General features: G+C 43.7%; 2 non-coding genes across 2 annotated transcripts; both read right to left on the bottom strand.

Annotated features, from left to right (window-relative positions):
- Positions 1-4,885: 4,885 nt before the first annotated feature.
- On the bottom strand, positions 4,886-5,048 carry LOC134997345 (U1 spliceosomal RNA). The gene has a single exon (XR_010199877.1). It is a non-coding gene; the product is annotated as a U1 spliceosomal RNA (small nuclear RNA).
- A 153-nt stretch (positions 5,049-5,201) lies between these two features.
- Positions 5,202-5,365, bottom strand: LOC134997020 (U1 spliceosomal RNA). Its single transcript, XR_010199575.1, has one exon. It is a non-coding gene; the product is annotated as a U1 spliceosomal RNA (small nuclear RNA).
- Positions 5,366-12,926: the final 7,561 nt, after the last annotated feature.

Raw genomic sequence — 12,926 nt, 5'->3', positions numbered from 1 at the left:
GCAAAAGCACAAAGAAGACTGCATTCAACAGACACCAAACAAGACCTCAATCGACGAATGTTCATTAACCTGACATAGAATACCACTGCATTTACCGTAACTATGTATTTTCTTCATCTCTACAACCTTCAGGTAATTACACACATAGTATAGGGAATACAGGCACAGATATCAGCAATCACATATTCCCCCATTCATGTATCATCAACTAAAATGTGCTCCCCATTTTTGTTACAACCAAAATCCGAAAAAAGCTCGGTAAAGTTTGACAGCCCATCCACAGACCCGTACCACGGGATAAGAAGGAATTCAAATGTATACTTCGCAATACCTCAAAGCTTGATTTAAAACACGTACGGCACGATGATACATGACCCCCCAAACATGGATTCATACACACATGCTTCTGCTATCTCACTAGGTCATACCCTTTTCCTACCTTCTCCTCTCCTCCCCTACCCAACCATGTAAATGTATTAACCCCTGACATATATTTTTCTCTTTTTGAAATGTTTTAGGAAGTGGCAGTTATTGTTGACTGCCAAAGGGTGGACTGTCAAAGTCAGAAAAATATCACGATGCACACTGCCATATTTGCACCTCATATGTGTCCCTGCTGCGCATGCGTGCGCTCTACCGTGCGTGCGCATACTCGCTGTTGCGGGCACCCGCAGGCGCACGGTATGCACATTTACGGTAGAGATTGTGTGCGTCTAGCGGGCGACTCTTTCGTTACATATTTTCACCATATAATGCATTTTGTAGATTATGGTCCCTTTGATAGATTCTGAAAGTTTAGTTAATGTAGTATGTTCCTGGACAGAGAGATCCCTCATTGTTTGATACGAAGGGTCAGACAGGAGTAATACAGTGGTGTTTAGTATCCATCGGAAGAGTATTTAATTAGCAATATTCCGGTGTTGGTTTGAAGCGGATCAATCGCTCGTGCGAATAGTTATGGACATAAGAAGTTTATGAACATTTACTGTATTTGCACTTACTTATCCATGCGGCGGGAAACCCAGTTTCCCTCCCACCTGAGCTGTTGGAAATAGTCACAGCCCACCTGTATGAATCAACCTATGACCTTTTGTTATAATGCGAAGACGAATTCCTGTGTCCAATGAACAATGAGATTGTAGGGACCATTGAATTGTATTGTGTGTGGGGCATAAATAGACAGGCCGATCACATCCAGCACTCACTCTTCATCGGTTATCATTGCTGAAAATCGGGAGCTGGATGTCCAGAGGCGCATGCGATCGTTTCCTTTGTGCGTAAGTTTTCTCCGTAATCATATTGTCTTTTCTTGTTATTATGGGCCATATCTTTCTCTCTCTCTCTTCTCTTTCTCTCATTTTCTCTTAAACGTACTTGTATTGTATTTACTGTGTAGTTACCTGGTTAGTTAGTCTATGTTATATTGTAGTGTATGACTTGTATTGTATTAATTCTTTTGCAAGTATAACATTCATAATATATATATTAGGCGTTGGACCCTAAGCACGGTATTTGTGTATTTCTTATAGTGTTAAGTATTCTCAGAGCGTCGGTGACGCTCGAACAGCTTTTGAGTTAATAAGGTTATACAGTGTTGCATTTACACCCTATCTCTACACTAAGGTTTTACAGCAAATTACATTGTTTGTGGTTTAGACATAAAGGTTTAACATTGTGAGCGTCGGCGCCGCTCGTGATCTCCTCGTGGTCTCGAGCGTCCGCTACGCTGATAGCGTAGCATTACGGTAGTCGCTCACCTATAAGTGTGCCCGATACCAACAGCGTATTCTCGTGAGCGTCTGTATCGCTCGAGCAGCCCGCTCCCGATACAGCGTCCGTTACGCTATAGCGAACCATTACGTTAGTCAGCAGCCAATAGCGTGCCTGCCTGTGATCTCTTGGCCGTGAGCGAACGTGACGCTTGAGCGTCTCGACCACGGCTAAGCGATTGTTACGCAACGAGCGTACCCTTACGGTACTCCATACGCAAATAGCGTACAGTGTTCTTAGACCTCACAAAGGGTTTTAACTAAGATAAATATTTAGCTTTATCAAAGCGCACTGTCAGCAGTGTTCATTCCGGGAGTGGACAACTGGGATGCAGACTTCCTCAGCAGACACGACCTACATCCAGGAGAGTGGGGACTCCATCAGGAAGTCTTCGCACAGATTGCAAGTCGGTGGGGACTGTTCCAGATAGACATGATGGCGTCCCGCCTCAACAAAAAGCTACAGAGGTATTGCAACAGGTCAAGAGACCCTCGGGCAGTAGCTGTAGACGCCCTAGTGACACCGTGGGTGTTCCGGTCGGTCTATGTATTTCCTCCTTTACCTCTCATACCCAAGGTGTTGATAATAGTAAGAAAAAGAGGAGTAAGAACAATTCTCATTGTTCCAGATTGGCCGCGAAGGACCTGGTATCCAGATCTGCAGGAAATGCTCACAGAAGATCCGTGGCCACTTCCTCTAAGACAGGACCTGTTGCAACAGGGGCCCTGTCTGTTCCAAGACTTACCGCGGCTGCGTTTGACGGCATGGCGGTTGAACGCCGGATCCTAGCGGAAAAGGGTATTCCAGATGAGGTCATTCCTACGCTAATAAAGGCTAGGAAGGACGTGACATCTAAACATTATCACTGTATATGGCGAAAATATGTTTCTTTGTGTGAGGCCAGGAATGCTCATACGTAAGAATTCCACCTGGGCCACTTCCTTCACTTCCTACAAACTGGAGTGAATTTGGGCCTAAAATTAGGCTCTATTAAGGTTCAGATTTTGGCCTTATCCATTTTCTTTCAAAAGGAATTGGCCTCTCTTCCTGAAGTAAGTACAAACTTTTGTGAAGGGAGTACTGCATATTCAGCCTCCTTTTGTACCTCTGGTGGTCCCTTGGGACCTTAACGTGGTGTTAAGGTTATGGTTTGAACCACTTAAAATGGTGGAGTTTAAATATCTCACTTGGAAGGTGGTCATGTTATTAGCCTTGGCTTCCGCTAGGCGAGTGTCGGAATTAGCAGCTTTATCACATAAAATCCCCTATCTGGTTTTCCATATGGATAGAGCGGAATTGCAGACCCGTCCTCAATTCCTGCTAAAAGTGGACTCATCCTTTCATATGAACCAACCTATTGTGGTGCCTGTGGCTACGCGTGACTTGGAGGATTCCGAGTCCCTTGATGTGGTCAGGGCTTTGAAAATTTACGTGGCCAGAACGGCTAAAGTCAGAAAAACAGAAGCACTGTTTGTCCTGTATGCAGCCAACAAGATTGGCACCCCTGCTTCAAATCAGACTATTGCTCTCTGGATCTGTAACACGATTCAGCAGGCGCATTCTATGGCGGGATTGCCGTTGCCTAATTCAGTCAAGGCCCATTCCACTAGGAAGGTGGGCTCTTCTTGGGCAGCTGCCCGGGGGTCTCGGCACTACAGCTGTGCCGAGCTGCTACTTTGTCGGGTTTAAACACCTTTGCAAAGTTCTATAAGTTTGATACCCTGGCTGAGGAGGACCTCCTGTTTGCTCAATCGGTGCTGCAGAGTCATCCGCAGGAGCCCGTTTGGGAGCTTTGGTATAATCCCCATGGTCCTTACGGAGTCCCCAGCATCTTTTAGGACGTAAGAGAAAATAAGATTTTAAACCTACCGGTAAATCTTTTTCTCGTAGTCCGTAGAGGATGCTGGGTGCCCGTCCCAAGTGCGGACTACTTCTGCAAGACTTGTATATAGTTATTGCTTACATAAGGGTTATATGTTAGTTTTCATCGGTCTTGGACTGATGCTATGTTGTTTTCATACTGTTAACTGGGTAGTATATCACAAGTTATACGGTGTGATTGGTGTGGCTGGTATGAATCTTGACCTTGGATTAACAAAAATCCTTTCCTCGTACTGTCCGTCTCCTCTGGGCACAGTTTCTCTAACTGAGGTATGGAGGAGGGGCATAGAGGGAGGAGCCAGTGCACACCCAGATCTAAAGTCTTTCTTAAAGTGCCCATGTCTGCTGCGGAGCCCGTCTATCCCCCATGGTCCTTACGGAGTCCCCATCATCCTCTACGGACTACGAGAAAAAAAATTTACCGGTAGGTTTAAAATGTTATTTTTTTCTCTGCAACCCACTGCTAAATTGTGCTTCCTAGCTGTTTTTTATAAAATCACTTAATTAAATCTGGGAGAACAATCTTCATGACAATAGTATCTCCTATGCAAAATAAGTATGATTTGGGATAGGGCTGGGGAGGGCCGTTGCTCAGGCACATCTCTGTCAAGTAAAGGAGATTCAACTGAGGCAGCACAAGGGAACTCTCATCTGGGGACAACAACTGCAGGGAGAACACATATTTTCAGATGAACATGGGGTGGCAGAAGGCTGCCTAATACTGAAGCACCCCCAAACAACAAACCAAATGCAACAACTAGTGCAAGCATTCCTGGGGGATGGCCTGCAGCAGATGGATTTGAATATGGTGATGTCATCCAAGCAGTGGGTCAAAGTTGGCTTCAACCCTCGTCTGCATATGAAAAGAGAAAAGGAGCGTGCAGGGCATGGAGGCCTTTTGTGGTGCTTGGATGACCCCTAGTTCGCATTAAGCACCCCCACCCTCCTTCGGTGTGGGGCTCATGTTGGCCATTCCCCAGCCCCTGAAGCATTCAAGCTGATTTCTTGCAGCAGCTGGGCACTGTAACAGCTCCAGAGCTGCTCTGTAAAGCAAGTAAAAGGGTGTGGGCCCTGCAGCACTACCCGTAGTTTGCATTGTGCATTGGGAGGCACAAAGTAAGCAGACGGGAGGAGAAGTCAGGATAGTGCACAAGGGTATAGAAGGGAGGGGCTCAAGAAAAAAGAAGTGGAACCAGACAGCAAACTAGGCTGGAGAGAGACCTGAGACAAAGAGATCTGAATTACATGAGAGCCGACCAGGGAAAACTCAAATTATGCAGTCAAGTTTCCCACATTTGGGGAAATCGCAGGGGCAGCACACCCAGAGTGCAATGGGTGAGCCTTGCCCTGGGAGAAGCAACTTCATGATCATAGTATCTCACCTGGCAGGTAAGTAGGAGTTGGGCTAGAGCTGGGGAGGGTCGCTGCTCGGGCACCCCCCCTGTCAAGTGAAGGAGATCCAACTGAGGCAGCACAAGGGAACTCTCGAAAGAAGAACAAGGCTAGAGGAAGATCTGAGACAAAGAAATCTGACTTTTACCAGAGCTGACCAGAGGAAAGCACAAACACAGTCCCCCACTACCACAAATAATGCAGTCGAGTTTCCCACATTTGGGGAAATCACAGGGGTCAGCATACCCAGAATGCAATGAATGAACCTAACCCTGGGAGAACAATCTTCATGACCATGGTATCTCCTATGCAAAATAAGTATGATTTGGGATAGGGCTGGGGAGGGCCGTTGCTCAGGCACATCTCTGTCAAGTAAGTTGCATTTGATTTGTTGTTTGGGGGTGCTTCAGTATTAGGCAGCCTTCTGCCCTACCATGTTCATCTGAAAATATGTGTTCTCCCTGCAGTTGTTGTCCCCAGATGAGAGTTCCCTTGTGCTGCCTCAGTTGAATCTCCTTTTGGAGAAGACCTCAATAAGATTGTAGCTGATCTGGCTACTGCTAAAACAGCTTGCCTACCTAGTATGACTCCTACCACGCAGAAGGCTAAAAGTACTTTTCTTGGCCCTTTCATCCTCCAGGTAAAGCGTACCCAAGGTCAGGCATACCCAAAGCAAGCTCATGTTTCCAGACCTGCCAAGCCCAGACTGAAGCAATCCTGGGCTGCCCATCAGCCTGCTTCCAAAACGGACAAGCCTGCCGCATGACGGTGCAGGCCTCCCTCTGGGGGATCCCAGGGTGGGGGGCCCGACTTCTAGGTTTGGCAAAGAAAGGTATAATTCTAAGCTAGAGAATTCTGTTTGGAGCTCACCTTGTACTTTGTGAAGAAATAATCAGCATTGTGGCTGAGCAGATACATGTAGTGTGTGGCTGCAAACTGCATGGATCTGCTGCGTTGTAATGCTGATTCTTTTTTTTTGCAAAGTACCAATAGCTTCATATAATGTTCACAATTTTTATGCAGGATCAAATAGCTCAATAGGTAGGGTGTTTGATTAGAATTCAACAGGTTATAGGTTTGAATCCTGGGTATGGTAGTTTGAGATGTGTTATTTAATAAAGTATGTTGTTCTGACTGCCGGCATCCTATCACCTGGGATATCATACTAAATAAATGGAGTTGATAAAAAATTTTTTTTTTTTTTTAACTAGGGACAATTTCCAGATACTTCTCTTTATAACTGAGATTGCCCCCTGGAACTTCACATCAGTTGACAACTATGCATGAGTGGGCAGTGCTTGCCCTGGATCTGTCCACCCATTTATGTGCCGCCATAAAATAAAGCATGACTAACAGTTATCCTGGGCGTACACTACACAATTATCTGTCAGGCTATCTATCCAGTCTGGATGGATGGAATGAAAATCTGGTAATGTATAGGAGCAAATGTCAATTAACCATTTGCTCCCAAACACTAGAAAAGTGGTCAAAAATGGTCATTACACAAATTGGTTAAACCCAAAATTTAACCAATTTGTTTAGGGGACCATTTTTGTCAATTTTTTAGTGTTTGAGAGTAAATCGTTGATGGTCATTTGCTCACATAGATAACCGGATTTCTATTCCAACCAGCCAGTGTTGGAGAGATGGTCTGCCAGATTACATAATGCATACCAGAGCCATAACTAGACTTTTTGGTGCCCTGTGACAGAGAATTATATGCCCTCCCCCCATTTTTGCAATATGGACAAAAGGCGCATGCCTTGTGGGGAAGGGGCATAACAAGATTGGTCTCAGAGAAAGCACATGAGATATGAAGATATATCTAGTATACTTGACACTCAATGGTTTGTGGTATTGCAGGGGTGCCCTCCTTAAATGCATATACAGTCACACATGGCATGTTTGTGTAAATGGCATATCAGCAGTCAGCACTAACTGGTGACATGCCATTTGTACAAGTAAGCCATGTGTGACTAATATATAAACATACTTTATTAAATAACACCTCAAACTATCATACCCAGGATTCAAACCTATAACCTGTTAAATTCTAATCAAACACCCTACCCATTGAGCTACTTGATCCTGCATCTATTCTAACCTCCAAAAACAGATTCAGTTGCATTTTCCAGCGTGTTTTGTTTGCGCCTTTGCAAATGTCTTACATCGACAAACTTATTTAGTACTATTTTGCAAATAGGGTTACATTGTCGCAACATTGTGTTCCCTAATTGCTTGATTTTTTAAATGCAAAAATTGATAAAGACACCTGATAATTGCTCTGTGGAGTCTTCTTTTGTGTCTACTTCTTATCTACATTTAATTCCCTACCTATAATCAAGGCATTTTTAAATGCTGGGTGCTGCCAGGACGTGAGGCCTACCTAGTCTTTAGATCTGAATTTGAATGTACTTGTGAACTAACTTAATTTCCTACTTCTAAACTCATTCCTAAATTCACTACTTACATTAATCCTGTAGTTGGGCATTTTGAGCCTTCAATTGTGGGCATTGTTTTGTGTCCAGACCAGCAGCTGGTGGTGTGCATTTGCTGGAAAGGCATCGAAGACCTCCGATATGCTGCATCTCCTGATGTGTGTCTGCCTCAAGTGGCTGTCAGCAAATGCATGCTAGACACCCCATTCCAAGCTGATTGTGACATCACGGAACATGCATCATAGAACAGGCATGCTAGAACATGGGTCTTCAACCTGCGACCCTCCAGCTGCTGTGGAACTACATATCCCAGCATGCCCTGCCTCAGTTTTAGCATACCTTAATAGCAAAACTGTGGCAGGGCATGCTGGGATGTGTAGTTTCACAGCAGCTGGAGGGCCACAGGATGAAGACCCATGTGCTAGAACCAAACCGCAGGTACATTGAATGCTAGCAAGCTGAATGTTTAAATCCTTTTTGTTCCGCAGCATTCCAATGCGGAAGATTCCATGGAACCAGAGATTATTCCATTGAGAAGGACATGCTGCCTGGATGACTGCACTGTGCAAATTAAATCACGGAGCCAGTTGGCTTGTGGGTGGCTCTGGTGACTGGGTGGTTGGGTGGGCGGTGTGTCGGAGGTGGAGCACATGCAAATGAATGTGTATCATCCAGCTAGTGAGAGAGAAAACTCATGCAGGAGTGTGCCTGCTTGTCAGTGAGTTATGCACCTTGCCAGACGTCAAATCTACATGGAGCAACTGGAGGGGACAAGAGCAGGTTTGGAAAATATACACAGAAGAGCATATATGCTGGCGCATTCTCCATGATTGTGTCAGCTTATGTTTTGGTGCACTGCACTTTCCTCCACTAAGTTTTAGCCATTTTGTTTAAACGCAAGTGTAGTTGCTTCTCGCTCTTTTGGCTGTGATATTGTATTGTGGTTGAAGAGTCTGCTGGAGGGATTGTTTTCTTCATTGGCGAGAGACTGAAGATATTCCAGGATGGAAGGCTTGGGAACACTATCCGTTTTTCAGTTGTGGAAGAGTTGAAAGACCGGATTGGACTACATTCTATAGTAAAGGGTATCTTTGTATTTATTAATCCTCCCTTTATATGTGTCTGTCTTTCAATAAAGCTTTGGGCTTGTGATTCCGTCACCCTCTTACACTCCACACCCATAGCCTTATTAACTATTGTATTGTTTAAATGTATAGTGCAGTTCATGATTTATAGTGTAGGCTGACCTGTACTGTAGTTCTTGAACTGTACTATACCGACAGCATTTGTATTGTGTTTTGGCTGTGCTGCAACACAGTACTTATGTGTGTAATGTTTATGTATGTTTTTTTGCTTCTTTATGTCAATAAAGACTGCTTTTTCAATCCAATATCTGAAAACAATCAATGTTTATCTTTGATGGCAATAGAAGTGGTATGATATTTGCTGCTTTTGAAAGGCAATATCTGATATGTCCCCTATCTGGGAACCATATATTAAATGGCTTTTCAGAAAAGGGAGATGGGAGAAGAGCTTTCAGTACTTGTAGGACCGATGCACATTTCCTATTCTAGCCTCCAAAAACAGATTCAGTTGCATTTTCCAGCGTGTTTTGGATGCGCCTTTGCAAATGTCTTACATCGACAAACTTATTTAGTACTATTTTGCAAATAGGGTTACATTGTTGCAACATTGTGTTCCCTAATTGCTTGATTTTTTAAATGCAACAATTGATAAAAACACCTGATAACTGCTCTGCGGAGTCTTATTTTGTGTCTACTTCTTATCTACATTTAATTCCGTACCTCTAATCAAGGCATTTTTAAATGCTGGCGGCTGCCAGGACGTGAGGCCTACCTAGACTTTAGATCTGAATTTGAATGTACTTGTGAACTAACTTAATTTCCTACTTCTAAATTCATTCCTAAATTCACTACTTACATGAATCCTGTAGTTGGGCATTTTGGGACTTCGATTGTGGGCATTGTTTTGTGTCCAGACCAGCAGCAGGTGGTGTGCATTTGCTGGAAAGGCATCGAAGACCTCCGATATGCTGCATCTCCTGATGTGTGTCTCCCTCAAGTGGCTGTCAGCAAATGCCTGCTAGACACCCCATTCCAAGCTGATTGTGACATCACGGAACATGCATCATAGAACAGGCATGCTAAAACATGGGTCTTCAACCTGCGACCCTCCAGCTGCTGTGGAACTACACATCCCAGCATGCCCTGCCTCAGTTTTAGCATACCTTATAGCAAAACTGTGGCAGGGCGTGCTGGGATGTGTAGTTTCACAGCAGCTGGAGGGCCACAGGATGAAGACCCATGTGCTAGAGCCAAGCCGCAGGTACATTGAATGCTAGCAAGCTGAATATTTAAATCCTTTTTGTTCCGCAGCATTCCAATGCGGAAGATTCCATGGAACCAGAGATCCTTCCATTGAGAAGGACATGCTGCCTGGATGACTACACTGTGCAAATTAAATCACGGAGCCAGTTGGTTTGTGGGTGGCTCTGGTGACTGGGTGGTTGGGTGGGTGGTGTGTCGGAGGTGGAGCACATGCAAATGATTGTGTATCATCCAGCTAGTGAGAGTGAAAACTCATGCAGGAGTGTGCCTGCTTGTCAGTGGGTTATGCACCTTGCCAGACGTTAAATCTACATAGAGCAGCTGGAGGGGACAAGAGCATGTTTGCAAAATATAGATAGAAGAGCATATATGCTGGCGCATTCTCCATGATTGTGTCAGCTTATGTTTTGGTGCACTGCACTTTCCTCCACTAAGTTTTAGCCATTTTTGTTAAGCTCAAGTGTAGTTGCTTCTCGGCCTTTTGGCTGTGATCTTGTATTGTGGTTGAAGGGTCTGCTGGAGGGAGGGATTGCTTTCTTCATTGGCGAAAGACCAAAGATATTCCAGGATGGAAGGCTTGGGAACACTATCTGTTTTTCAGTTGTGGAAGAGCACAGAGGTCGGATTGGACTACATTCTATAGTAAAGGATGTCTTTCTATTTATTAAACCTCCCCTTATATGTGTCAGTCTTTCAATAAAGCTTCGGGCTTGTGATTCCCTCACCCTCTTACACTCCACACCCATAGCCTTATTAACTGTTGTATTATTGTACAGTTTAAATGTATAGTGCAGTTCATGATTTATAGTGTAGGCTGGCCTGTGCTGTAGTTCTTGAACTGTACTATACCATCAGCATTTCTATTGTGTTTTGGCTGTGCCGCAACGCGGTACTTATGTGTGTAATGTTTATGTATGTTTTTTTGCTTCTTTATGTGCATCGGTCCTACAAGTAATGAAAGCTCTTCTCCCATCTCCCTTTTCTGAAAAGCCATTTAATATATGGTTCCCAGATAGGGGACATATCAGATATTGGATTTCAAAAGCATCAAATATCATACCACTTTTATTGCCATCAAAGATAAACATTGATTGTTTTCAGATATTGGCTTGAAAAAGCAGTCTTTATTGACATTAAAAAAAAACATACATAAACATTGCACACATAAATACAGTGTTGCAGCACAGCCAAAACACAATACAAATGCTGACGGTATAGTACAGTTCAAGAACTACAGCACAGGCCAGTCTACACTATAAATCATGAACTGCACTATACATTTAAAGTATACAATAATACAACAGTTAATAAGGCTATGGGTGTGGAGTGTAAGAGGGTGAGGGATTCACAAAACCGAAGCTTTATTGTAACACAGACACATATAAGGGGAGGGTCAATAAATAGAAAGATATCCTTTACTATAGAATGTAGTCCAATCCGACCTCTGTGCTCTTCCACAACTGAAAAACAGATAGTGTTCCCAAGCCTTCCATCCTGGAATATCTTTGGTCTTTCGCCAATGAAGAAAACAATCCCTCCCTCCAGCAGACCCTTCAACCACGATACAAGATCACAGCCAAAAGGCCGAGAAGCAACTACACTTGAGCTTAACAAAAATGGCTAAAACTTAGTGGAGGAAAGTGCAGTGCACCAAAACATAAGCTGACACAATCATGGAGAATGCGCCAGCATATATGCTCTTCTATCTATATTTTGCAAACCTGCTCTTGTCCCCTCCAGCTGCTCTATGTAGATTTAACGTCTGGCAAGGTGCATAACCCACTGACAAGCAGGAACACTCCTGCATGAGTTTTCTCTCTCACTAGCTGGATGATACACAATCATTTGCATGCGCTCCACTTCCGACACACCACCCACCCAACCACCCAGTCACCAGAGCCACCCACAAGCCAACTGGCTCCGTGATTTAATTTGCACAGTGTAGTCATCCAGGCAGCATGTCCTTCTCAATGGAAGGATCTCTGGTTCCATGGAATCTTCCGCATTGGAATGCTGCGGAACAAAAAGGATTTAAATATTCAGCTTGCTAGCATTCAATGTACCTGCGGCTTGGCTCTAGCACATGGGTCTTCATCCTGTGGCCCTCCAGCTGCTGTGAAACTACACATCCCAGCATGCCCTGCCACAGTTTTGCTATTAAGGTATGCTAAAACTGAGGCAGGGCATGCTGGGATGTGTAGTTCCACAGCAGCTGGAGGGTCGCAGGTTGAAGACCCATGTTTTAGCATGCCTGTTCTATGATGCATGTTCCATGATGTCACAATCAGCTTGGAATGGGGTGTCTAGCAGGCATTTGCTGACAGCCACTTGAGGGAGACACACATCAGGAGATGCAGCATATCGGAGGTCTTCGATGCCTTTCCAGCAAATGCACACCACCTGCTGCTGGTCTGGACACAAAACAATGCCCACAATCGAAGTCCCAAAATGCCCAACTACAGGATTCATGTAAGTAGTGAATTTAGGAATGAATTTAGAAGTAGGAAATTAAGTTAGTTCACAAGTACATTCAAATTCAGATCTAAAGACTAAACACAAAACACAAAATAAGACTCCACAGAGCAATTATCAGGTGTCTTTATCAATTGTTGCATTTAAAAAATCAAGCAATTAGGGAACACAATGTTGCGACAATGTAACCCTATTTGCAAAATAGTACTAAATAAGTTTGTCGATGTAAGACATTTGCAAAGGCGCAAACAAAACACGCTGGAAAATGCAACTGAATCTGTTTTTGGAGGTTAGAAAAGATGCAGGATCAAGTAGCTCCATGGGTAGGGTGTTTGATTAGAATTCAACAGGTTATAGGTTTGAATCCAGGGTATGATAGTTTGAGGTGTTATTTAATAAAGTATGTTTATATATTAGTCACACATGGCTTACTTGTACAAATGGCATGTCACCAGTTAGTGCTGACTGCTGATATGCCTTTTGCACTAAAACAAATTAAAATGGTAAAAGTTATTGTACTTTAAGTAAAAATAAAAGCTAAAATATCAATCCCAGTTTTGGATTACTTTAATGAACAAAAAAAAATGCATATAGCAAAGGATAGTTTCAATCTGCCTACCTCTGG

The sequence above is a fragment of the Pseudophryne corroboree genome, unplaced genomic scaffold (assembly GCF_028390025.1).
Source record: "Pseudophryne corroboree isolate aPseCor3 unplaced genomic scaffold, aPseCor3.hap2 scaffold_144, whole genome shotgun sequence".
NCBI classification, from domain to species: Eukaryota; Metazoa; Chordata; class Amphibia; order Anura; family Myobatrachidae; genus Pseudophryne; species Pseudophryne corroboree.
The sequence above is the reverse complement of the archived record's forward strand: the minus strand, read 5'-3'. Positions and strand labels throughout refer to the sequence as shown.